Source organism: Diachasmimorpha longicaudata, chromosome 5, assembly GCF_034640455.1.
Source record: "Diachasmimorpha longicaudata isolate KC_UGA_2023 chromosome 5, iyDiaLong2, whole genome shotgun sequence".
NCBI classification, from domain to species: Eukaryota; Metazoa; Arthropoda; class Insecta; order Hymenoptera; family Braconidae; genus Diachasmimorpha; species Diachasmimorpha longicaudata.
The window spans coordinates 10577590-10603749 of record NC_087229.1 but is presented as its reverse complement, the minus strand read 5'-3'; the positions used below and the strand labels follow the sequence as shown (position 1 = coordinate 10603749).

General features: G+C 39.5%; 2 protein-coding genes and 2 long non-coding RNA genes across 7 annotated transcripts in view; 2 read left to right on the top strand and 2 right to left on the bottom strand.

The window, feature by feature from the left end:
- LOC135162983 (uncharacterized) overlaps positions 1–6803 on the bottom strand; it is a 31915-nt gene extending 25112 nt beyond the window's left edge. For 2 of the 3 annotated variants that reach the window (XM_064122018.1, XM_064122020.1), the window contains exon 1: positions 6365–6803. The gene's annotated coding sequence lies outside the window, so the exon portion shown is untranslated. Of the gene's footprint in view, positions 1–1059; positions 1183–6364 lie in introns of those variants that run through there. The other variant, XM_064122019.1, reaches the window with a different exon arrangement.
- A 1943-nt stretch (positions 6804–8746) lies between these two features.
- Positions 8747–10493, top strand: LOC135162461 (uncharacterized). Its single transcript, XR_010298965.1, has 3 exons — positions 8747–9392; positions 9988–10164; positions 10302–10493. It is a non-coding gene; the product is annotated as an uncharacterized LOC135162461 (long non-coding RNA).
- Positions 10494–16727: 6234 nt separating this feature from the next.
- On the bottom strand, positions 16728–17959 carry LOC135162205 (uncharacterized). 2 transcript variants are annotated; one of them, XR_010298918.1, is made up of 4 exons: positions 17864–17959; positions 17203–17800; positions 17006–17096; positions 16728–16808 (listed from the first exon to the last, which is right to left on the bottom strand). It is a non-coding gene; the product is annotated as an uncharacterized LOC135162205 (long non-coding RNA). The 2 variants fall into 2 exon arrangements; XR_010298917.1 differs by having other exon boundaries at positions 17006–17800.
- The window catches only part of LOC135162183 (apoptosis-stimulating of p53 protein 1-like), a 58566-nt gene continuing 50260 nt past the window's right edge, over positions 17855–26160 (top strand). The window contains exons 1-2 of the mRNA XM_064120378.1: positions 17855–18684; positions 22382–22437. The gene's annotated coding sequence lies outside the window, so the exon portion shown is untranslated. The remainder of the gene's footprint in view (positions 18685–22381; positions 22438–26160) is intronic.

Sequence of the window (26160 nt, the reverse complement as noted above, 5' to 3'; positions counted from 1 at the left end):
GCTATTAAATTGTTCCTTTCTACATTTCAATTCCCCCTTCACTTCACATTCACACGAAAACTCCAATTTCAAGGGGACTCTTGATAATTTGCAACATTTTTTTTTCTGTCAGCAAAGTACCGATTTTTGAAAAGATTACAAAGATTAGAAAATAAGAAGAGAAAGGTATATTAAAGGTGTGATTAGTATTCCTCAAATTGTCATTTACGTCTTCAAATTATTCAGTTTTAATGTGCATAACGCCGTTTTTTAACATTGAATGGATATGGAAATGTTTATGAAGAGTAAAGAGAAAGAGACAGGGGAGACATGCAACCGTTAGCCGATTGAGGCGTCTCACTGGCCAAGCATCGGCCTTTTCTGCCTGCCCCTCTGGAATGTCCGGATTGAGCGACAAAAAAGCGGTCACTGCGGATGAGAGCCACTGATAATGTTACGCCATGGCGTTAAGTGTGTCAATAGGAGAACAAATGGCCGAATGCTCCGAACAAACTGGGCCACTCGATATTTATCATTTCCATTGTCCTGTGACTCCTTTCGAGATCTTTCACATTCACTCGACAATGAGTTCTTAAATGTACCCGAGACCTTCGGTTTTTCGAATTTTTATCTCGCAATTTAAGTTAATGTCACATAATTTTTATTCACATGCTCTCTGTGTGTTCCAATTGATGAAAGAAATTACGTTTTGTCACCGATTGTGTGATAATTAAGGGATAATGAAGAAGAAGAGTCATCTTCTTCATCTGCACAAGTTTGTAATTGAGAACAGACACTCGACGTGCAATAAGTAGGAGGGCAATAGGAAATTTTTAAAAATAAAAATGATGATTCAACTATTTAAATATAGACATATAGGTATTGAATATTCGGAGGAAGAAAATTAAAGGATACGAATTGCCTGTTGTACAAGAGCGTCGAATGCTACGTGATTGTTGCTAACTTTACAACCGAGAGAGAGAGGAGAGGAGCAAGTGACCTTAAGATGAAAAAGAGTACTCCTTGTTCACCTATTATTACCAAGTGGCTAAGACACTATGTCAGTTCGCAATACATTACCTTAGGGTTAGGAGAGCCCAAAGGTATGCGAAGCCACTTGGTGCATCGGGGCGTACAAAAGGTTACTGGGTTTCGACTTGCGCAAAGTCCACTTCCTTTCAATTCCCCTGAAACGTTTTCTCAAGTTATCAAACACCTGAGAAAAACCACACGGAGAGGAGAAATTAGTTCTGACGTAAAATTATACATTCCACTGCAGCATAATAATTTTCGTAGCAGTAATTGTTCTCGGGAAAAATATATTTTAAAATGACATAAAGCTTTACTTGGTGAAAAGTTCAATTTCGCGAGATTAGTCGCACTGGGAGTAAGAAACTTTGTCATGTTTTTGTCGATTTTGAAAGTTTCATTGAGAATTTCATATTATATTCAAAAATTGAGCTTATAATTGTTGCATCTCTGAGAACTGCTATAAAATTTTCAATAGTCGGAGTCCCTTCTTCATCTGCAGCGCTTAAGCAAAGTGTTTTACTGGTTTCGCGGAATCACTCCTCGCTTCCTGCTCCATTCTGCGCGAGCAACAGAAGGTACGAGACTCGGTCTTACTGCAGCGCTACACGTACTCCTTTCAACACTAAAAGTATAGACCTCGAGGGACTTTAATGGTCAAGACGTGTCACCGAGAGATATGAAACCATTTCATGTTTCATAATTTTTGAATTATTGCTGAGATTAGGAATTATTAAAGAAGATGAATTAACAGAACCCGGTGGAGTTGAAGAAGGCTAATAACGCAATTTAGTGAAGCATTACACTGGGAATTTAATAGCAACAATTACATCAGGTTAATAAATTCACCAAGGAAAATGTAATATTTCAATGTTGATATCTTTGATGCGGAAGCGAGTGATTCTGCGAGACAATACTGAACATTTTTTGTAGATCCAAAATGTCAGTGCTTTCAATGCTAAGATATCACAAAAATAACGACAAGAATATTCAACAAATGGTTTGTTATACAAATACAATAATTTTCCCCGATTGACTAAATGAGCTTGTTTGTCTGTTGTAGAAAACCAACAGTAAAAAAAATATTCCAGCTAAATTTCTTTTACCCCGAGGCTCTCGACTCATTCACCGTCATTAATTCTCGTTCGATCGTAATGACAGGGTCACGAGAAGTGCTCGAAAATTTCGAGAGAATTGTTGGCTCCAAAAAAAAAACACAAACTGGTTTCGCGACACGAGACAAGAGAACGGTAGAGGTTCTCCAGTATACATATAACCCTGACACGCACAAAGAGGTTACACACAAAAGAAAGGGAGCGACTACAAAGCAACTGGAGAATTGTCAGCAGAGAAAAAAAAGAAATAATTCACATTTTTTTTCGCTTCATTTTTACGTCTTGTCTCTGAAGTATCTGAATTTCATTTTTACTCTTTTCACTGGGTTTATCTGGTTGATTCCAGGGGAATGAGATCTATTCCGGGTGGGTATACAAGGCGCGAATGTTTACTTTCTACTAGACAATACGCGATATCCCTTGGCTCTTGCCTTGCTTTCACGATTGTTTAAATCTTCTCATGCTCCTGACTTTTCCGTTTGGGAGGAAATGGTTTTAGTAGTTTTAACGCCTTGGCCTTCTCTCACCTTGCTATTATTAGTCATCTCATTATTTACTGTATTTCCAGCTCACAATCACCCGGAAAGAAACGAAAAGGGAAAAAAATGAAATTTTAAGAATGATTTTGATGAGTTCAGTCAATTCATGGAAAACGACTTTTCAAATTTCAAATCAGTTTTAAAATTAAAGAAAAAACCGAGCTGAAGCGGATAGAAAAACTTCCATGTTAAATAATACTCCCTTCTCTACATTAAATAATATTACATTACCCTCAGCACTTAAGAGAGGTATAGGTACCCACAGGAAAGACGAGTACACAGGAAGCCTATGGGGACCTGCGGTCGATAAGTCGAGTTTCACAATATTTTCTTCCTTTTTTTTCAATTTATTTTAAAAAGTCTTCCTATCATCTTTACACCGGTAATTCTGCCACAACGTAATACGCACTAAACCGAGAGACAAAGAGAAAAATGAACGGATGATATGTGAGTAACATTTTAACTAAAATTTGAAAGAATTTTCTCAAGTAATTTGGTGAAGCAGGAAACTTGTGTGTTTGTTCAATTTTTTCTTACGTACATGTCCACAGCGAATCCAAATTTTTCAAGAAAATTTCACCAACTTAAAGTATATATTTATGTTGGGAATGGTTTGTTTTCCACACGATTGTCACAATATTTTCACTGAATATTCACTTGAATTTTCCATGCGGTTTGCAAAGCCACCGTGGAACCACTTTCGCCCACTTTGGTGCACGCAACACACCGATATATATCACGATTTCGCTGGTTGAATGCATTTGATTGTAATAATGTGATTGGGCGGGGAAAGATGTGAGAATTAATCATAATAAAATTTCTTGACTTTCGTTTGAAGAAAACACTTAATCGCAGGAGAATGAGACTCGAAATTAATTATCCAGGGGAGTGGTGGAGAACGAGAGCTACATCTTCAATGCCTGATGAATTTGTTTGTATAACCACAATTTTAGCATCTGCTTCTGATGTTTTTTAATTTAATAAAATTAAAACTTGTTTGAGAATTTTTTCTCGCGACGCCATCACTATTTTTGTGAATGAATAGTTGAATATGTATATCTTGTTTTGTATTTTAGAAGATTGTAAGATTAATAGAAATATAATTTTTTGAAGATTGTCTCTTGGCCTTTGAACGCTTATGTGATGACATGTGAGTATTCAATTTAGTCCTCGAGGCCAGACACGATCGTTAATTAATCAGCTTTGTGGCTTATTTATGGCTCGTTATAATCAAGAAAAATCGACGATTGGAGCCTTATGCAATGAAACTGGCTTCGCAACATTGATCGTTGACATCACTCAACGATCGATTTATCGACTTTTCATGTTTTTCATCACTGGGAGGATCATCACTGGTGATGGAGAATAATATTGAGACAAAGTCTATAATTTTTCATTAAGAGATGAGTAATATTTACGGTACTACTTATTCGAAAGCTATTTTCTTTTTTATACATGAAAATTTTTTAATTATTGCATAACAAAGGAGAAAAAATATAACTAGAATGAAAATAGATAAATTAAGATAAATTAATATTGCTGCCTATTAATTAATAAGTGAAATTTCAGCGTTTAATTCAAATATTTCTCCTTTCAAATGAAAGTTTGTTATCAATCAAGTTTCTTTTAAGGTGTGAAAAGTTTTTTAAAGTGGTATAAAACGATAAATGATATGAATCAGATGAAAAAATGTGTGAAAATATTGAAAAATGATTTGTCGCTCCAACGATCTCAGCGACGTTACGTTCCAATAATTCCAATATAAACCTACAGTATATAATAATGAAGAAGTCAAGTGTAACCGTGGAATCATGAACAATCTGTCTCGATATTTTTGTCTTCTGGGTTAATGCCTCGCCACGCCCTCCGGCAATCGATAGATATGGGTAATCATATTTCATGCCGCGGGAAAACTTAATCGACCCACATATTTTTTCTCCAACTCCGGGATGAAGCATTTGAATTGAAAAAGAAAATTTCATCAACTTGAAAACCCAATGAGTATTCATTCTCATTATTATTTCACCCCAATAATTTATTGGAAATTGATAGGGATTCGTTGACGATTCTCTTTACATCTCTGACAAGTCAATTTTCATTCTCAATAAAATATTATTAGAAATTAAAAAATCTTATCGAATGTGGCTTCTCAATAATTGCCGTAATTCCCATAATGCCCCGATAAATAAAAATGAACAGACAAACAGATGTTCCGCGGAAATTAGATTTTAGGTGGACCGTTAGAGGCAGCCGAGGAAATGTTTAATGGAACGCGCGGGATAAATGCTCCGTGGCCGAGGAAAGGCGGCCACCTGCTTCCTCAATGCCTCCAGTACAAACTTCACTTAGCATCCGCATGTATTCATACATATCTCTTTATTCCACACTTGCAATTCACGGTCATGGATACGTGTGTATGCAAATAACAATTTGTAAGATGAACATTGTGGTATTTAGGTTGCCACGGCAGATAAGTGGTTGAGACGAGATCGTAGAGTGAATTTAACGGAGAATGGGCCGATGGGATGAGGTGATCAGCCGTGAAACAACGACACGGTACCATTCACTGAGCATTGTAATTGAAAAATCTGGCGGACCTGAACAAACTCCAAAATCCGTTTTTTTCCCACTTCCGAGCGAGGGGAACTTGTGAAGGTATCACTAGAGTTCAACATGGAATAACCCCAGTGAAGAAATTTATTGGCACAATTTAGAATTTCACGTTTCATGAACATGAATATTTATCTGGAAAACGAGAAATATAATATACAGAAGACATTAAACTCCCATGAAATTTCAACCGGAATTATTGATGAAGGGACTGCCGCGTTACTTTCAAAAGTGGAAAATATTATCATTCCACTCGCGACGAAGAATGAATTTATTCGACATGAAACGATCCATTCTCTCACATAAATATTCCGTAGTCTGGAGCTTATGCCCCGATGAAGAATCCTTTTAAATGGAAAGATTAAAGAAAACAATCAATGCACCGGAGCGCCATAATGAACCATCATCACCGTCAATTCTGTTTTAATTACATAAATTGGAATTTTCAGAATGCCCGTAAGAGACGTGTAGAGCTATTAGAAGCTATTTAAATTTTCTTAATATCTTCGAATCCATAAAAACGGTAAAACTCTCAGCTGTAAGTTTCTTTCTCAACCATTTTCTGCTCTTTCCTAATCACGTACTTTTCGGGTCGTTGCGACATCAGGGACATTCATGCTCCGCGTCTTTCAAGTATTATAAATAAATTGTAGTTAAGTCGATGAGCGTAACGAGTAAAAGATTAATTATTTTTCAATACTTGTTCCTGATTTTTCGAGATATTATAAAAATATTTGTCTCCGCAATTGAATTTATTTTTCCACCAGTTTAATAGCGCAATTAATTCCCCCTTCTTCACAATAAAATTGAGGAAATGAAAGCTCCCCTAGGCTAAAATGCAGAATAGCCATCCAAGTTTTCGTAATCCTCACCGGTATTACCCCCTTCACAAACGTAACACGAGAAACTAAGTGGTTCAGGGAATAAAAATTTTATGTACATTAAGAAAATCATCACTCAACTCTACCATAACACTCTCACCATTTCATCTCTCCCATAAAAATTCACGCCACCAAAAAATTAAACCCTTTTAACATTGTGCAATCGTCTGAATATGTAAATAATAAAAAAAGTGCTGGACACTGCACTTACCTTCAAAAGAATATCTAATCCATCTGTGGTATCCACAATTTCACTCACTCCAACAATTCAATTTTCATCACTCAAATGTTAAAATAATTCCCATTCAATCTAATCTCATTTATGATTGAGCGTAATCACGTTTAACATGCACACAACAGTATTCACGTTTTGCAGCTGTCATTTCACCTTTCACAGTAAATTAAAAAGAGCACTCCCTAACCTTTTGTTTACAAATAAATGAACTGTTATTAAGTGGAGATTAGTGCCAAGCGTAGAGACACTGCGTCGACAGAGGTAATCGTGAGATGCTTTTCTCTTTTAATCGATATTCTTGTTTGTCGTTATAATTGTTGGATTTTTTTTCCAATCATTTATTTCTATTGGCATACGAAGGGATACACAGTGAACCGTCCGAGTCGGGTGCCACCGACGAAGTGAGAGGCCTCGTCGCACTCTTGAGTGAACCAGTGACGTCATCGGTGGACTCCTCTCCTTTACCATTCCAATGAGAAGTACGAGAAAGGTAGGTAGGTAGGTAGGTGCCTTCCCCACTACCTTTTTTCCTCCACTGCTCCCTTTTGGTTTATTCTTCCAATTTTATTTTCCATTATATTTTTTAGCTGCATTCAACATGTGTCACTCATGGATCCACAATTTAATCAAGTGTTCGATTGTCAATTGTGATGCATGCGAGAGAAAAAATGTGTTACTCAAATTTCAGCCGTACAATTTTAATGTAGTAAATATTTTCCTTGAACAACTGCAACTGCATTGCAATGAATGCTTAAAATTTCATGATTTTTCGTATTTGTATAGAACTGCATTTTCATTCAATTAATTTATAATGTCGCGATTGCAGGTCTTGGTTCACCTCGCGCAATATCCCAAGTTGTGTGAGGCACAGGAGAACACTTTCACGCGGAGGCCGCACCAGTAAATATCATGGCCATATTTTCTATTTGCCTCCTCTTTCCTCCGTTCCTTTCATTCACCTCTCTACATATATAACGTTTCGTTCGATCAGTCTCTTGTATTACCATCGATTCATAATGCGAGACATCATTGTTTCCACCCTGTGGTATTTTTTCGAGTCAGAGAGAGAAACAAAACAGGATATATTGCTGGGAAGAGGAAAGTAACCGAAACAAGATGGAGTAAATGAAAGCCAGCTCCCCACCCCCTTTCTACCTGTATTCCACATTTTGGAACAACTGCGGCATTCACATGAGGGGTAAACAGCGGTCAGGTGTGTGCTCTGAATAATAGTGAGCACGACCTCCCAACTGTGCCGACGAGGGCTCACGTAAGTCTTGGGAATACGAACGTTATTATCCACCTGTATGCATCTGACTTTCCGGTAACCGATCCAGACTAGATACTGCAGGGAATCCTGAACAGATTGTCACATCTCACGGAATGTGCAGAAAAGTGACTTTGTACGCCTTCAAAGTATCTTTCCCCCACATTGTGATGGAAAAAATCCTTTAATACCGATGAGAGAAGAATTTTTTGGCCCGTGGGATTTATTTATTTACATTTATGTAAGACAATTGAATAATTAATGACTCCGACATCCCGTTAACCTCCACTTATTTCTCAAACAAGTCTCGTTCGAAGGTGACCAAAAAAAAAAAAATTCTCCAAACTCCTGATAACTTCATAACAATAAATAATTTCATTTTCAATGGTTTTTGCTTTATAATAGAGAAAAAATTCAACAATGGTGAGAATTTTATATTCCCATCCGGAAGTGTAAGTATCGCACGTGGAAGAAACTAAGAGCGCATCTTGTCTCATAGGTAACGTTAGAATGGGGGGGAGGGCCCATGATCTTGCTGCGAGGGAGCCCTGTACACGCAGAGCCAGACAACAGCGTGGGACTTATTCCCATAATTAAAATAGCGAAGAAGAATACCAAAGGTATATACCCCCGGGTTTTCAAATAAAAATGAGAAAACAAAACATTGGAAAGAGAAGGGTTGATGAGTAATTAACGATTTCTCCCGGCAATTAGAATTTTCACTGCTCTTGGACTTGAATTATTTTCCCAGCAATACTGATAAGAGTCCCCGCAGAATTCCAGAAACATTACTGTGATAAGGGCAACGAAAGAGGGATCACGTACAGGCGAGTACCGTTGGGCTTCGCACTGTTGCTCGGGCGAGATTTCAACAAAATTATTATGAGAAGGGAGTAAAAATTTACGGGAATTTCGCGTGCGATTGCGCCGCGTAATTGTATGGGCGTCACACGTGATCATCGGTGAAGGAGAAACAAGGAAGAGGAGGAAATTCCGCTATGTTTATCCTATGAATCAGCGTTGGGAGTTAGTCGATCGTAAGTTGACTTCATCTCGACGACTGGCGAATCCTTAGTTATTCCCCTCTACTCATATCGCACCGTATAATATGGTAATTTTTTCACCAAAAAATGCTGGGATTTCAGACCTTTTGGAAGACGTTTTTAAAGCTATGTGTTTCTCATTTTCCACACGATGGAGTCATTTATTTATAAACTCGCAACCTGCCACTTTGTCATACTAATTTACACATAATTTAAACGAGTCGTTTGGAGAAAATAATGAAGTATCGCTTACTCTCCTGAGATATAGGTGTGTCACCGGTAAAGTACCGTCGAACATTATCGTTTTACGAGCCTAATGGAACGTTTCGATACGGGACAATGAAGCGTTCTTTCGCTTCAGTCATCGTGTAATTTTGCTGAAGAGAAAGGGAGGCTTTTCATTCCAATTCTGATATCAGAGGATTTCCAACACTTTTGTGACTATCTAGAGAATAATTGTCTCTCACAGTGACTGCACGTGTAAGAGCTAATCCCCACTGGCTCCTACGAGCATCAATGCTGTCTTCTTTGGTTTAATCCCCAAGGCCCGACTAGACCCGGAACACCTATTCGCACAGAATCACGTACGGACTATTGACTGTCGCATAAGAAGAGGCTACAAAACACCGCCCTATCTTTTCATACTCGTGTGCCTCTGATCCACATTGTTTGGAATGGAAAAAAAATGATAAAGGTGGGTGAAACAGATTAACGGTATTATCGTATAAAACGTGTTGACCAACCTACGCCCGTGAATCGAGGGATTCAATGTTTTTTTTTTTAAATCCAGTGTCGCAAAACTTTCCTACGCAGCTCCAAATGCAGAAGTGTCATTGAACCACTCTCCTCAAGTAGATGAAAAATGTGTGCTTTGATGTTGTCTAAAGGTTACGCACCGAAATCAATAGAGAAAATAAATTAGAGCTGTCGAAATAGTATATTTATTTTGTATATTTACGAAACCACATGGAGACAAATAGTTCAATAAAAATACCGTAAAAAGTCTGTAATTTCCAGGAGGAACCAGTCAAAACTAAGGAATGACTGCATATACACTACATAATTCGCTGCAAATTATTATGAAACTTTCCGTACTATTTACTGGATCTTTGGCAATTTTTATCGGACCTTTGCTCTCCCTTACAAGTTATATGGAACTTCGACATAATTTTTATTAAACCTTTCTAAAGAACTCGACGAATTAAATGCAATAAAAACCCACTTGAACGTCATTTTGCCCATAACTTTCTATCTGTAACGCGATTGCGATACAATTTCACTTGAATCAGCGGTGCAAGGCGGTCCTCATGCCCGTCCGCGTGATGAGATGCATCAACTTCCCCTTTCCCCTGGAGTTTTAAATAAAATGAAGGTGAATGCAGATAAAGTGTGGCAAGAGGGGGAAAAGGACTTCCGGATTCGCGACAGCGGCTGTGAGACGATACTACTCACGCGATTCACGAGGGGTGAGTGATAATTAAAAGAAATCAGGATAACAAGTTATTAATTTCCGGCTATCCCTTAAAACTCTTGAATTTGACAGTCAATTTCACGAGTCTCTACCGATTATAATAAAAGTTACTTTTTCTCGGAAAAAATCCAGGATCAGTCGAGACTTCCACTAGCGCTGGCTTGGGGTCGTCTGGCCCCCAAGATGCGAGCCACACTCTAGTCCTCTTTGGAGTTGTCTCTGTCGGTAAGTACTAGTAGATTTCGTGGTTGCCCACCGAAGGTACCTTTAAAGCTTCAACAAGGGGAATTATTGTACCGAGAAGTGATGAATGATCTGCGGAGCTACTGGACCAAATACGATCAATCACCTCATTGATTATTGAGTTATTTTGTAAAACTATTCAGAAAATATAACGATTCTGAGAACTAACCACATTGATAATTTTTTTCGAATGAAACAAGAGGATTTTTTTTGCAATTTTATGGACTAACAGAAACACTTTACTTTGCTTTTCGAAAATTTAGAAATTATCAATTGGGATAATCCCATCTATCTAGAAACGAAAATATGCCGAATATAAGAAATGAAGAGGATTCCATGGGTTAATGAGATTTCCAAAAATACATCATGAATGAATATCTGAGAAAGAGGAATGAATCAATAGCTTCGAGTTAACCACAACTGTTATCACTAATTGAAGTATTCCTCGGAGGATGCAGCGGCATCAAAGACCTAGGTATATACTTTTATGTAAACACACTTGGAAACAGCTCAAAGTGGTCAGAAGATCTTGCACGACGAAATTCTATTTGCATAGGTGCTCGGGACAGTTAAAGGAGAAATCCCATTCCCATCGGTCATTTGCATTCAATATTCTGTTGATTTTCTTCATTTGTCGGAAAATATTCCGAAAATTTGATTAAACTCGCGAATGCTTCACTGTTTGTATTTAAACACACGACAAATATGGTGGTACAAGTGCGGGAATCCACTGAATGCTGTATTGTTTAACTCCTTTATTTGGAAATTTGCCGAATGGAAACAAACTGAAGTGTTTCAGTCCTTTTCACTGCGGTTGATCGTGTGGAGAAAAACGTCAAAGAACAATTACGGAACAACTCAAGCAATCGTAGAACGAAATACATATCTGGGGCTTATTTATTGTATGCAATGGTATTCCGTTTGCGGTTGGGCAGTGGAGGTCAATTTTCTGTATCCTCAACTTGTTTTTTTATACAAAAAAATTAATCTTCGTGACGTAATTTTTAATATTATTTGCTTGTTTTTCATGTGAACCATATGCTTTACAACGCATTCTCACTTTCCCAAAAATTGCTCATGAAAATATCTATTTCTAAAACTCAAGGTATTTCGAGTTGGATGTTTTTCAATTGGATTTGTGATAACGGATTGTACGAGCTACCTATATTACCCCAGATGTTAAAAAATTGTACCAATTTATGAACAATTACCCATCCAGAAGAGCCCTAAACCGTCTGCTAACCAAATTTCAGTGAAGCGAGGAGGATCCGAGAACGAGCATGAAATCAAATTATCCAACGATTCTCTGGTTATCGACTGTACTGGCGCCAGTCAATTCAATACCTCACACGTACGCAGCATTCCAAAAGCCCCTCCAGCTTTCTTATATATCGAACAAAGAAATTATAGTGCCTCGCAGTGTGAGATTTGACACAACCTACGTGTAAAATAGTGAACGAATTGAATGTCTGCATTGTCCATTAGGTAGGGAAGTGAGTTAAACCGCGTGGGTGCACCAATGCCCACGTTGACATAACGGAAATATATATTGTACTTTCGGCCACTCAACTACATCTAAAAAATAATTTTCAATTTATAAATTCAATTGAACGAAGGAGAGAAAAAAAAATTGAAGAATTCAGCACATAAATGAGGAATAGTTCTGTAGGGTAGAACCTTTCCGAGGCGTCATCATTTTTCCGGGGATGAAGTCTCTGGCAATCACATAAGATAAATGGAAGACACAATCGTAATCATTCTCCACTTCTCTTGACATTCTCACTCCCGGCCTGAATCAGATTTCATCATCGAATTGGCGCTTTAAGGGTGTGAGCCAACGGTACGTCTCAATGAATTGAACTATTCAAGTACAATTTCATATCTCATCCAGTGTCTTTGGAATAACAATTGGTCATGAATATTTCAATTAGCTATTCAGACAGCATTTTGCCCAGCTTTGGATTAAGGCAAGTGTGAAGGATATTTTCATTCGCCATTTGAATATAATTTCGAGGGGAAAATTACATTGGCTTGTCTTGGGCCACTCCTTGGAGGCTCTCGTCAGGTCACGACGAAGCCCGAATAGTTTCATATAGGTGCGCTGGAATTTCGGGACTTCACTCTCGGTCTATACATGACGCAGCCTCCAGGCGACGTTCGCATTATTCGAATAAATCCTACCCTCCAAAGCTCGTAATCGCAGGAGTCTCTAGAATACCTGTTTTTTTTATGGGTCTCGTGTTTTTTCCGACACGTCAAGCTCTTACGCAAGCGACCACAACACCTTGGCATTCGAGGACTCGTTACACAGGTCTTCATGGAATTTTATGTATGTGGTTATTTTTTACTGCTTAATGTCGTTCGGTTGAAAAAAAACTTTTTTTCCCAATTTTGGAGTCTGAATTTTCGGGGTCCAAGGGGAATGCGGATTTGGAGAGTTGATGAGGTTTTGAGTGTTCTCCATGTGGTTTATGTGTAGAAAATGTTTTTCCATGTTCTGGAAAGTGGAGGTGAGCGGAGGGTTTTGTTTGTGCTCAGTGTACCATCCAGACGATTTTGGAATAATTTCTAGGTCAGTTGTTTCGTGATTCAGTGGTAGGTGAATTGTGGCGAGTGGGATTAGACTGAGCAGTGGTGTTTCGAAAGTTGTAGCACACCATGTGTGACTGAGGGACCTTTTGAATTTTTAATGAATGTTTATAATCTCCATCATTAGGGTTATGTCATAGGTGTAATTGTGACGAAGGGATTAGCTCATTGAGATAAAATTTCCGTCACTGGAGATTGTATGAGATCGATAAAAAGCACATCTCATGTGATTGCGAGTATTGATTAGTGATAATGACAGAAAAATCATTTGAAACTTCCCGAAATTTCAAGTATTTTTTAAAATTGACGGAATTCCATTGGATGATCAGAAAATTCCTTTGAAATTCTTGGAATAAATTTTTTGTGATGGGCGCATTTATTTTCTGACAAAACATCTTAATGAAATGACTTTTTTTCATAAATCCAATCAGTACGATACAAGAAAAGATGTCGTGTTATTCCCTAACTGAATAACTTTCCTTCTTTCTTAATTGACGGAGTAGATTTATTTGAAAAAATCGTGATTAAAACTCGTCAGCCGGAGTTCAGAGACAAGCACGAAAAATCTATCCCCCGACGAACTTTTATGGATTTAATTAAGTTCTGTAATGGAAATTTAAGTCAGGGAGAATTGAGTGGGAAAGAAGAAGGTACACATAGAGCCAAAGTACTCCGAATTCACAAATTAAGTTTGGTGTGATCTGTGATTAACTCGCGGGATTTTCAAAGCAGTCCAGAGAGACCAATCGTCAGGTTATTCCCTCAGGTACATAACACCCTCATCTCCTACCTAACTCACGCTCTCACATTTCGGTTTAACCTCGCCAAATAGTATTCCAGAGGTTCCAAAGACCTCAGTTATCCCCCCTCACCGCTGGCAAAGGCAAAATTTATCGCTATTTATAAGACTCAAACGAGATTTTTATATAGTCCTCAATTTTATTTTAACTGACAATATTGTGGATATCGTCGGTCCTGGGGCGGATGGATTTCTGTTTTTTAATGCCAAAATGATCGTAAAAGATTGATAGTGCAGTGATGGAATCTATAAAACGGTTAAGATATTAAAAAAATGATAAAATGTATTGTTTTATTGTCAGACATGTAAGCCATTAAATTTCAAGCCTAGAAGCTCTTAACGACAATGGCTTATGGGACTATTTCATTGTCAAATACTGTGGTTCGTCGTAAATGTGGATCGTTGTTTTTTATTTTATGGAAAAGATTTTGTTGAAAAGTTTGCATTTTTTGAAACTCACTCCTGTAGGTCCACGTCGTCATAAATACCTCGATCAATTCTAATAATGAGATATTCTCAACTGCCTCAACACGCCCAATTCACCCAAGAATAGGGTAAAAGTGATAACCCAGATCAGTTTTATCGCGCTCTGGCCATGCCCCTGAACTATAAACTTTCCCAGAAAGTTAAACTTGCAAGGACTCCCCCCGAAGGATTGGTCAGGTGTCGATTGGGTTAGTTATATCGGTACTTCCGGAAACCGATCGTTCCTACCAAAACTCAAACCTCCACCGAGTTTGTTAGTCGTCGAAGTTGGCTGAATAACCCATCCCACTGAAGTTTCAAAGGCCAGTTGTACGTACATAATGCAGAAGGCATTGGAATCAGTGTCTAATAAACTGTACTATCAGTCGAGTAAGGAGAATAATGACAAGTTGAGAGGTGAAAAACCCTCACTTGACCATATTTGCTCAGCATTCACTGCCAGATAAACATTTCAATCAGTTTATGCGTTTATCAGTCGAGATACGGCTTCATGGTGTGTTGTAAACAATTAGTTAAGGTATTACCAAACGTCACATGTGGACAATTGTCCAAGTCTAGTACCAAAATTGTAAAACTCTACCTGAGCAACAATAGAGTTTTATAATTCTGAGAGTTAATGGAACGGCTGCGGAATGAGGAGACGCTTTAAACACACAACAATTGAACAACTAGAAATTTCTCAATACGCTAAACGTACCAACAGAGTTTTCATTAGTGTTTTGGGGACATTAACTAGAATTCTGAGAACAATGGAATGGGGAGAATTTGCAAACTGGTCTATGGCAGTACCTAATACTTAATGGAATAAACATAGTTCATACATCGGGCTATGACAAAGAGGATTTTAGGAGGGTGTACAAATTATGGTTATGCAGACCGTGCTGGTCATGGACGTGAGATATATTTATTTTTTACTGTGGAAATTAGTGGCTTCCAGTCGTTTCAATTTGTGATGTTACTTTAACTTTCTCTAATGTCTCACGACGTCTCTATCCAGTGAAATTTTTATTCGGGTAGGCATTAATGACAGTGCGCAGTATGATAGACATCAATTGCATTTAGGCAACCACATTAATCCCGAGTTATTAATGACAATGGCGCTACCGAAAGACATTAATCCCATGAAAACATGGAATCGTAATTATAGTGTACTAATTTTTCACGCCGAAACGGTAAAATCATTGATGGAAATGGGGAAAGAAGTAATCATAAAGTATAGTGGATTAACTTTTACTTTTCTCTCTTCATTAAAGCCACGAGGAAGGAACGTCTGAACTCCGAGAAGACAGAGTACTAATCACAAAGACCGAAAGAAAATACTCTTACCGATTTTCATCAAAGCTTCAAAAAGTTTCATCATTCGAAACTCATGACTATATGAAAAATCTGTGGGAAAAACAATGTATAAAAATGAATTGATAAAGTAGATAAATGTTTGTTAAATTTTTTCGACAAAATATTCAAAAATGCCAAATCAACTGAAAGCAGTGATGTTGTAGAAAGCCATTTTCTCAAAATACTCGAATATTCTCAAACAATCCACCCTTAAAGACCCTCAAACCTGTCCAACCAAAAACCTATTAATTCCAGCGCAGGTGAGAGACGTCGATTATTTTATTCGCACTCATACGCACAATTTTAATAATTAAAAAAAAATGAATGGATAAAATCAACCGGTTCAGCGTGTGTACGCTTCCATTCAGCCCACCCTCCCCACTTTACATCCTCACCGTCTCTTCGGTTCACCTTATTTTCTCCCCCAAACTTGCTTGCCCCCTTGCTTCGCCATCCCATACCCACCGAGTTCTCCCTCGTCGCCATGTACCTCGCGTATTAACATTCCATTCGCGCCGTCCTCGTCGGCTTCTCGAGACTGTTGAGCAAACGCGCGAACCCTGGTTCCGCTCTTCCGCGCGCTGTGGAAAAAATCCAGCTCTCCTACTTTCTTGATTTTTCATTGAAAAAAAAAATCATTCCCCTGTATAATTCTTTCCCACCCACATTATTTCCACCCACTGCTACACTGCTTTATCCTGTCACACTCATTGTTACAATATCTAGTCACAAACTCTCCGACAAAATTATAATAATATAACGATACGCATCGTGAAAATTAACTATGCACCGCGCCTGTGTCACAAGAGAGAAAAAGAACGAAAGGAAAATGAGGCTTGCTATTGAATAATAAAAAAAATGGGAGTGGAGAAGAAAGTATACAATCAGAGGGTGCACGTTTAAACTCTCCCGGCGTACATGCGATAACGTCGATCACGGGGAGGGGGCTAGAGAAAAGGAAGGAGCGACCCCCCCCCCGCCCCTCAATTAAAAAAAAAACACCAGAAACACCCACCTCGATTCGATCAACCGCACCAACTTCCGTAAATCATGTACATCCGCGGGAGAAATATCAAAATCACGGTGAAAAATTCTCTAGTCAGGTTTAATCGACGAGAAAATAAAGTAATTTAGATAAGCCATTGGGATCACTCACCTACTACTGAGCGTTCCAAATCTCCGATGACCTGTAAGAACAGATAAGTCATTGAAAATATAAAGCCGATAAAAAATCATTCTTATATGGAGATTGGTTTTGGTAAATGGTAAACCTATTGTTGAATTAGACTTTATAATTTCTTGAACAAACATAAATTGGATGATAATAAACAAAAAATCTAAATCATTCAATAGTTTTTGATTTTCAGCAATTTTCGAGATTTACCTGAAGCGCATACTCCTTCTGTAGGTCCAGCATGCCTCAAAAGAGCCTCCATAAGCGTCGCCATTTTTCTCAGCGTGTCCCCAACTTCAATCTGATCATCACCAAAGTTACTCACTTATCTTGACTTATTATTTAATTGGAGTTCGTCGTGTCCAGTAAAAAGATGTGATTATCGTGACTAGAAAAACGGTTCATACCTCCAGATTCACTTGAATGGCATAATTCATAACCAGTGTGTGTCCTCTCATCAACATCATCATCACCAGAAATCGTCACCGACTCGATTTCCTTCACCAGTTCCTCGCCCTCTTCAATGAATTTATGCATCGCAAGTCAGACAAGTAAATGCTTGGAGTCGACTTTGGGGGTATTATAATCGCATCACAGTATAGCCAAGTACAAGTGTTGTTTTGCCTTCAGCACTCTGTTTCTCTCTCTCTCTCTCTTTCTCTCCTTTCCGCGTCGCACTCCCGCCAATGCCCGAGCCCCCCATGAGTATCCACATTTCGACGCCCCAATACCGCACTACAACCTCGGAATGTCTCTCTTTCTCTCTGCAGTCCATACTCAAGCATTCTTTCTCCAATCGCGTGTTGTGCCGTCTCACTTCCTTCAGTTGCCTCTCTTTACGCTAAATATCCCTACCACCATCGCCCGCGATTCCAGTAACACAGGTAACGTGCCAACGCCAAGCAATGGCGCCTGCACCTGGGGGTTAAGCCGTTCACCAGGTGCCAGCACAGTTGCCATTGGTTGTTTCCCGTGGAGCTGCCGTCTTACTGGCCCACACGCCGGCTACAAGCGTCACGAGGCTTAATCTCATTTACCGTAGGCGCGCTAGTGCTCAGTTCAACTTACCTCCGCTTCACGGACGGCCACAGGCAGACATTTTGTGATTTAACGTGTGTTGTGTGTGTTTTTTACGGCTCCATGTCCCCCGATCTATTGTTAATGGCACTGATTCTTCGATTGTCGATCTGAAATGTGTGAAATAACGTTGAACGACGAGTGACGCGATATCGTCTCCCGGCAGCTCCTGTTACCACCACGATTCCCCCATTTTCGCGGTGAAATCAAGGTTCTGACTGTGCAATAGAACTGACAGCGGAAGAAACCTCTGGGGAGTCACTCGGGGGGTCCATTTTTTAATCGCTCATTGGGGTTCGATCAGAGGAATCAACTGGTGTGCAGGTTGGAATTCATCCGAGTGCGCCTGCGCCATACTTGGCCGTTTTTCGAAAAACGGGCCCTGCTGGACCGCACCGCTGAGGCTGCAGGATTTTTTGCAAGTGTATTCGTGGGGCTTTTGTGTTTGTGTGTGTGTGTGCGTCTGTGCGCGTGCACGAGAGGGCTTACCGGCGACGCTGGAGGCCTCGTCGGTTTCAGTTTTCGAGAATTTTTCTAGTCGATTTTTTCAGGTCAATGAGTCGATTTGTCGCGAGACTCTTGGTGGTGCGAGGGTTTGTGTAGCTTTCGTGGAATTTGTGATTGTTTGGTGCGAATTTAGTGGGGAAGGGCGTTCAGTGGTAATAGACGAGGGGCCAATTTTGAGGTAATTTTTATCAGTGTGGAAGGTGGATACAGTTTGCAGTGACGGTTGACCGTTTGGTGTTCGCCTTGAAATCTGGATTACGCGGGGGAAACGAGTACCTTCAATCTAGTGACGGTTCACAAGAAAGGTGAGTGACTGTTCTTATCAAATTACTTTAATTGCATTTATTCAAGGGATTCAATTTTCGATAGGGATTACTTCCTTGATACGATTTTTTTGTTTTCGATTGTTGTCCAATAACTGCAATATAGAAAGATTCAAGACATAAATAAGGCTGTTAAATACATCCGCCTACTATTTTCTTATCAATTGTTATTAACATTTGAAAACTGTTTCTATTAGCTTCTCATGAAATATTACAGTTCGGAATGAGTAGGGATTTGTGAGAGGAGCAAGAAAATCTCGCGAGATGGATGAAAAAAAGACTAGAGGTTGTGAATATAGGGAAAATGGAGACCAATCAACTGGGCTGATGCAGGTGGAAAGTGGGAGGAGATGCCTGAAAAATGGTAATCATTGGCTCTGATGGCGGCCCTTTGGCGGCTCATTAGAAAACTTCTGTCGTTAGGGATTACCCCAGTATATGGAGTATTTCTCGAATGACAAAATTTTATCGATTCGTGGAAAAGAGCAAGGGCTCAGCTGGTTTTCGTCGAACAGTATATTCTGTTCCAAAACAGTCCTTGTTTATGTCTACAAATCTTACAGCTAATGTTGATAAAATTTTTACCTCTCAATGGTACTGGTTATTTGCTTTGGGGTTCGACAAAAGAAATTCGACTTTAAATTTTATGACTCACATGTGGACACAAGCGCACTCATACTTACGGATATGTTCGGAATCGGTAAAAATCAATTGGGAGACCTTGAAGTGTCGGTTGTTGATGATTAATTCAGAATCGATTTCCGAACGATTAGAATAACCTTCTTTATCGGGAAGACAAACACATTCCATCTGCTAAACATTGAGTTGTTTCGTGTTAAAAATAAAAAAATATATCGCTTTGTTTGAAAAATTCATGGAAAAACATCTGAGTGAAATTGATTGGGTAGCCTATTTGGTAGGCTTGTAGGGGAGGACTCCCTGTGACAGGTGAAAGTTCCAATACACACAAAATTATCACTTTAATAGCATAAATAATGGTTGTAGTAGACAGTTACCCAATCAGGAGGTGAGGCCTGGAAGCAAAAATTCATAAATAAATAGTTACGGATTCTCTAAAACTGAAAGCACAAAAATACGTGACTGCAGCACTGGAAATTTCATTGTTTTTTTCTTAAAGACGAAACATTTACCTTTAGGCATTCAATCAGCACCTGAGCACAATACAACCAAAACTAAGAGAACGCGAAAAATCTCTCTTTCGCCCCCCGTTTTTTTTCTTCCGGATGTCAATAAAAATAACCAACGAAAAACATATGAATTTTCAAGTCAAGTAAAACCTAGTCGCGCATCACTCACATAACTTAGTGTACTTGTCGTGGCTGATGTCCGTTGGCGGTAAAACGAGGAGAGAAAACCATGAGTGAGATGGCAGAGGGGAAGTTATCTCATGTGCTTTGGTACCTCGGTATTGTCGGTCTTCTCTCTTGTTTCGTCCCCGTGGCCAGAAAGAAAAGCCACGGGGAATAAGAGAGAGAGAGAGAAGATATCTCTCTGGTCGGCACGACCTCGAGCCGACGACTCTCGGCTGGATCGCGTAACCTTGAAAAACCCGCGCCTCACTCGCGATGCCTATGCCTTCTCTCGCGTGTGCTTTAAAAACATACAGTCTTAAGTGAGTGAGTGAGTGAGTGAGTGAGTGAGGGGGTTGAGAGGAGAGGGAGGAGTCTACCAGTCCACGAGTGGAATGCGCGGGATTCTTTTGCCGGTTACTTCTTATTTTTCCTTCTCGTATGAAACCGCTGAAGCTCCAAAAAATTAAATTACTGATTTATGCGAAGAAGAGTGAGTTATTTCAACGAGATGTATTATTCATTGAATTGTCCTTCAGTGCGGAAACTTTAATTCCTTCCATTTTCCCTGGAGTTATTGTATCCTTGGGATCAAGCAAATTCAATCGGCAGATTCATCAGGTTGGTTTTCTTTGACTGAGAGGGTGTAACGCCTCTGATCTTTGTTCGCCTTGTAATTTTCTTCTCAAAAAAAAAACTCTTGACAAATTAATTACGAAAATACCATGCAAATATTTCGTCAGAAGCCTAATAATTTTATCATCTGCCGGCGATATTGTCATAGGGACTTTCCATGTTCCATGGGGGTAAAAAAATCATTTTTCCCACAGCCTCAGAAAAATAATTTTTTCGGTGTGATAAATATGTAGGTGCTGCCCTCTCGTGATTCAAAGCTGATTCGCACATGTCGTACGCTATTTTACGTGTGTAAAATATCAATTTATCGTGACGAATTATCAAACTAATTCTCCATGTAATAACACCCAGTGATAAATAGTTCGGTAACCCGCGAGTCTATATGTATAGGACAGGGGTGTTATTGTCTATCTCTTCGAATTCGTCATTCATGAAGGGAAAAAGGGGGAGAAACAATAACAAGTTGGCGTTATCAGTGAAGGTGCAGAAAGTAGCGTTGAATGAGCTCACTGGAAAGGATGGACAGTTCTGGAAAAATGTAGAATCCTTTGGGGAAAAGTGAAAATTGGTAGAAACCGAAAGGTTTACGCTAATGGAACAGTAAAATAAATGCAAAGCGCTGAAAAGAATTCCCACCCACGGTTGAGTGCATACCACAAAGTTATCCGATCGAGACATCGCATGTAACTCGAGAGCAACGATTTCACAGTAAAACCCTGACATACAGTGTGCACTACCCGATGGAGAAGAGGTACACGGGAAAACTGTGAGTGCGACAGTGACGAGACAATGGGGCCCCTAATGACGTTTTTCCGTTCCGAATTCTGGTCTGTATGAGTGTGCGCTTGTCTCTATGGATATCATGTGAAAATAACGATGTTCGAGGGTTTTTAGGACTACTTCCTTTCGCTCTTTTTGAAGACTGCTTATCTCAGTTACTGCATGTAATTAAATACTCGTTGCTGGGGGAGATAAGAAATCATTTGGGACGAAGGTGCAATTGTTCGTTTTATTGGCTTAGCCAATTAATTTACCAACGGCTTGAAAAAATCGTCGGAATATTTATTTTGCTAAAAAATTGAAAAGACTTAATACAAATAATGAAATCGGTCCAATAATTATTATTTTATTTGTGAGAGCCCACCACCTCCTCTTTCAATAAACTTTTCATTTCGAATCAATTAGGCACTGTTTGTCTGTTGATTAAGCTGCGTAATTGACCGCAGATCGGGTAGCACACTAAACCACGATTTGCCAGTACTGGCGACAAGCCAATAATTATATCGATCATTATAACCGCATGAGCAGACAGATACTGTATTGCACACGTGTCACTAGTCACAAAACGTTGATGTTGAATTATTCAACGGATAACTTGTCTATAAATATTCAGCGACTACACTTACCCCCGAGGTCCTTCCGCGAAAAACTTTTCATCGATCTGAATGAAAAATTCATCGACCGAAAAGTTCAGAGATAATCATTTCCGGGGGTTCCTAGAAATTTTCTTTAGAAATGATAGCCCATAACTTTAAAAAATAAATTGTCTTCAATTTAATTTGCACTTGGTTTTCAAGGGATTCAAACTGATTTGGGGACTAGCTTTAATTAATACGTTGAATAAACCCAAGCATAATGCCTTCAGCAAACGTAACCCATGCCTGTTATCACATTTTCCTTTGATACGTGATATATGACGCTGGTGTTAACATACCGCTTATCTCATGTTTCAGGACCACACACCGACCGAGATGGCTTGAGGGAGGCAGCCGGCAGTACTGCCGAAGTGGTGAGTCTATTTTTACAAATAGAAATCAATCTCCCAGAGTTAAGTTAATCGCACGTATCCACGCGCCCCAAGTCTTGATAGAACACGTAAAAAAATATCCAAAAATCATCATCGGTGATGAAAAATTTTATTACGTTCATATAATATAATATTAAAAATTAACCATTCAAGGATGAGAACCAAAAATATCATTTAAATGACTTTTGAAAGATGAAATCGGGAGCACTGGCTGACAAGCGTTGTATTAGCCGCATGTTTCGAAAATTCGTCGGAATGTTTTCAATTTCACGGCACGTTGAATTCGATGAATGTTGCACACTACAATCTCCGAATCCGCGACGAATAGTGCAGTTGGGTTGTTCACATTAAGAAGACACTTTAGCAAAGAAGGGCACTTGTACCGATACCTAGAAGCAACTTTTGTTTATACCTGTGGCAAAGTAGAATCTGCAATACATAACGAATTTGTACCTTTCTCTTTCCGGTTGTGACTTTTCCACTCTTTCATGGAGGTCGGGGAAAATAGGGTCCAGGCTGGCCTCTGGCGTGGATTTCGAAAGGCCCCCGGGGCTGACCCTGGGCGCTTATTGTCGGTGTTGAGATACTTCAAGTAGGCTACCGGGTTAACAACTCCTCACTGTGGGAAATCACCTTTTTATGTGTACTTTCTTCATTTCAGTTTAATTTGCACGTGAATTTTATGGGGAGATCTTGTGGTTTCAATTCAATAGGGCAGTCAGTTTGAAAAATCGGTCACAAAATTGAAAAAAAAAAGAACAATTTGCCGCTGAAAAAATAATAATAATATATTTCTCATTCGGGAGATAATCCCATCCCTTCGTAGGCATGATTTTATTTTAACAAAAAAAAACAGTCTTCAATCATAACAAATATTTTGTAAATTTCAATTCTGAGGGGCTAGAGGGGAAACACATGGATGTGGCATGTGGAACCTATTAACGCGATTAGAGTCAATAATTCGGGTTAATACACAAACCACGCTATCCCAACTTGACCTCCAATGGCTCCAATGATGGTCGACGAGTCGATGAAATTCTCCTCCCCCAGCCTAAGCTCAGGTCTGTTTGCAATTCGGCATTTGGATTTTGTGTGTGTATCTGCCCTGCCATTGAAATTCGATAATCCGAATCGCACACATAAACTCACGTTCATATGTTACCCTCATGAAGAGTCAGCTGGTCTGATATTTTATTTTCAAGCAGTGCCTCGAAAAATCCCGATATTCGACTCGCTTCGAGAAAGAATCCACTGAGAAGTGGCACTCCAACAGATAAGTAAATGCGTTTTTAACGACTGAAAAAAGGGAATTTGGAGTGGAGCAAAAATCTGTTGAAACTTTTCTCGTGAAAAATTTGAAAAACTTTGGGTGAGAATAAATTGAGCAGTGAGAAGGGGAAATAACTGGCGAGTTTGTCTTGACGTAAGACAGTGGCTGGTGGTGCGGTGAGAAACGCAAATAGACGATATGCGATAAGCGATCCGAGACGCCCTCCAAAAGGGCGTGCATGTGTGTACTTATGGGAATTCGTGATTGAGATATCCCTTCATGTGTGACGGCAAAAATAGTGTAGTTGGTTACGAGTATGAAAAAAAATTTTTCTTTGTTCCAACATCTCATATTTTGTCGCGAATTGATGCAAGTATTCGACTTTTATTTTCGAGCTTCCCGTACAGCTCGGGCCCGGTTCAGGTACCTGAACCCAGCAGTGGCCGAGTAGAATTTCCAGTCATTGATCGCTGGAAGGGACGCGCCGCTTTATAGACAATTTCCATGTGTACAACCGTCTACAGTCACAGTACTTGAGATTCTATGACTTTTCCCACCTGCCGCCCTTTTTTCCACAAAAGTTTAGCCAGAGAAAAATTGAGAAAGACGATATAGTGCATACAGTGCTTGTCGCACACACCGGAGTACACTTTCGACGTGATAAAACGAGGTCTACTCGTGCTCTAGGCCCTTGCCTCCGCTGCCGGCGCATAACCGAGCCTCGACCTGCTTTCTCCAACAGTGTGTGCCACCACTCGCGTGACGAGTGTGAGCCCCACGGCTTAACTGGTGGAAAGCGCTTCAACAAGGAAAAGAAGAATGAAATAAAAATTGCATTTCAGATGGAATCTTCGATTGCTCAGTGAGGTGCTTAGATTTTTCCGAGTTTAAATATTGAAGAAACCTTTGAGTGTAAGTTGAAAATTATAGTAATGAGAGCTTGAATGCTGAGCCAAATGCTGTGAGACTCCCTTCGCTCTAGACGAAACAACTTATAGCCAGTATCAAAAAATATCTCCGCTGTTTTTAAATGAAGAGAAGAAACATCATCGACTGTAATTGAGTACCCAACTCTTACCCGAGTATTGGGGTCTTCCTGGTACTTAATCTGCAACTGTTCATCGAGGAGCGTCGAATGGTTATGGAACAAGTAACGAGACTGTTAACGATGTGAATACCACTCAGCATCCAGAGCATGAAACAGTAGTTGGTGTTTTAAAGAAACTGAAATAAACAGAGTTGAGCATTGAATGCAGCCGGCCGCCGCCGCCGCCGCCGCCGCCGCCGCCTTTTCCAATGTTGAGTGGCTCCACTGTTCTTCTTAACACCCGCAGTTCTTCACCCAATACACCGTCATCGGGGAAGGAATACTCTAGTGTGGTGTGCGTACACTGCTGGAAGAAAATTGGATCGAGTCTACGTGTGAGACTACACTAAAGGAAGAGGACGATTGGGTGGGGATTATAGAGGAGTCAGCACCGCTCGAACGACTTCATGGGTAGTAGTTCTGGAATTACGTATCATTTGTATGCATCAAATCTGCTTGTTCGCGGTTAGACTTCGGGAATTTAGGGAAAATAACGGGCTTTTTCCGAGGCTTTTGCCATGAATTCGGAGAGGGAGGACTTACCCCAGGGTCCCACCATGAGAAATCACTGTGAAGGGAGGGGCTGGAGATGTTTATTCAGGACTTGGCAATATTTCATTGAAAAATAAATTGATAAAGGGATAACAATGGCTTCATATCTCTAATAACAGAACCCTTCGCGAAGTTGTTTTATACTCTTTCTTGAAACTGCATGACAGCTAATCCATCTGGATTGGTCGATGACTTGCGTGAAGCTCATCACGGAAGAATACGCGGCTATTTCAGAATTTTTCAAAGTCGCACATCACTCTATGCGTCGTAATTTATGTTTTTTTTTGGGGGGGGGGGTTTATCTGGCACAGTATTTATAAATCATTTTTTCTCCTCATATCTCCAAATGCAGGACGTTTAGGGCAGTCCTTAAATAATAATGAGACTTTCACGACTTGTATTAAAAAGCACTTCATAAAATAAATTTCATACCCAAACCATAAATTTTATAAACGTGCTGTGGAATTTATCGCTACAATAAGTTGTGACACGTGAAATACATGATCGGAAAATGGGCGGAATACCAACAATGATTACGAGAGGATTGAAAATTTCACACGTTTTGTTTGGATAAACGAATACTCTGTCCGGGAATGATTCGAGTGGATTTACCATTTCAACACGTGTATGCACCCGAGATTATCAAACGATATATCCTTCACCCGGACAGCTCTTTCCATAAAATATGAAAGTACTCCCAATGTGTATGCAATTCTGTCCGGAAATGATGAAAAGTACTTTGTCCACATCTCTACTACAAGTGGATCGAACCCAATATCATCGTCAAGTTTAATTT